This window comes from Lepidochelys kempii, chromosome 1 (genome assembly GCF_965140285.1).
Source record: "Lepidochelys kempii isolate rLepKem1 chromosome 1, rLepKem1.hap1, whole genome shotgun sequence".
Lineage (NCBI taxonomy): Eukaryota > Metazoa > Chordata > Testudines > Cheloniidae > Lepidochelys > Lepidochelys kempii.
In genome coordinates this window covers 282,807,429-282,809,031 of record NC_136380.1, presented here as the reverse complement: position 1 = coordinate 282,809,031, position 1,603 = coordinate 282,807,429, and positions in this window count along the sequence as shown.

Below are 1,603 nucleotides of genomic sequence, written 5' to 3'. Positions count from 1 at the left end.
TGTCTCTTCACAAAGACAAATGAGAGCACTGTAGATAGTAACAACATAAAGCAACAATCAGCAATAACATATTGTAATTAAAAAAATAATTATAAAAAAGTTAATTTTAAAGGGTGTTGGTTTTGACTACTCATACAGTCTCAGAATTTCTACCATGGATTGAATGTCTATTGCTTAGCTCATAACAGAAAATATGAAAAATAAAAAACCTAGTTCCCAGAAGCTCTAATTTGACTCCTGAAATCTGCTGTATATATAGTAGCTTGGCGATATGGAAAGGATATATGACAGGATACAAAAAACAATCAGTTTAGTTAGTTTTGAAGGATCAGAAAGAACACTTTGTGGACCTTCATATAACTAACAGGATTTTAAAATCTATTCTTAAAGTTGATAAGGAAAATATTTTTTTAAAATTCTTTCTTTCTATGTAGACAAAAGATATTATAAGGGTTCATCAAGAGAACCTCAAGAGAAGATTGGAACGATCTTACAAAAAGGATTAATCAGTGAAATGAATATGGTAGTCTCATTTAATCCCTTGTGCAGTGGTTTCCAACCTTTTTTCATTTGCCGACCCCTAAAATATTTCAAATGGAGGTGTGGACTCCTTTGGAAATCTTAAACATAGTCCGCGGACCACAGGTTGAAAACCACCATTCTCATGGACATTTGTGAACATCACAAAACCAACACATAATTTGGCAGAATACGCTATGACTGCTGTCTTTTCCAGAAGATCTTCCAGAGTAGGTAGCCAGACATAGCTATGTGGGGAAGATGTGAAAGTCTGCCAGTAATGTGTCTGGCTCTAGTCAATGCTACAACTATCTGATTTGCATGAACACCAGATTTTTACAGAATAAAATATTGCCCCTTACTCTAAAAGAAACATATTTTAGAAAAATATAACTAGTTTCTAAAATGAGCCACTGCCTACCAACTTTCAGCCTTCAAGGGTAGCATGTTGGCAAATAAAATAGTTGCCTGGGGAAGTACAATTCTAAGTGAGTTTTTTTTTTTTTTTTTCTCTCTCTCTCTCTCTCTCTCTCTCTCTCTCTCTCTCTCACTCACTCACTCACTCACTCACCTGCAAAAGCCTTTTGCTTTCCAGTTAATCTAGATCACTAAAAACCTCTAATGATTGCATTATAAAATAAGAATTTAGAAACAGAAAAATAGGGCAAAAATTTTTAAACATGTCCACTGGCTTTAGGTATCCTCTATAAGAAACCTCAGACCTCTGAAAAGTAATAGCAGCTAGATATTTGTCAGTAGATCTCAAAGCACTTTACAAAGGAGGTTGGTAACATTATTCCCATTTTATACATGGGAAACCTGAAGCACAGAGAGGGGGAGTGATTTTGCCTTAGGCGGCACAGCAGACCTGTGGTAGAGCTAGGAATAGATCAGTGATCTCCAGTGTCCTAATCCAGGGCTCTGTTCACTAGACCACATTTTAGCCCTTTTAAACCTTAGATTTCTCAAGTTGGATGCCCAACAATGAGGAAACACAATTAAACCATTAACTACCATCTAATAATGTAACCCTCTACTTCTGCTGGGCTCAAAACATATTCAAACAGTTATAAATAATTTGCTC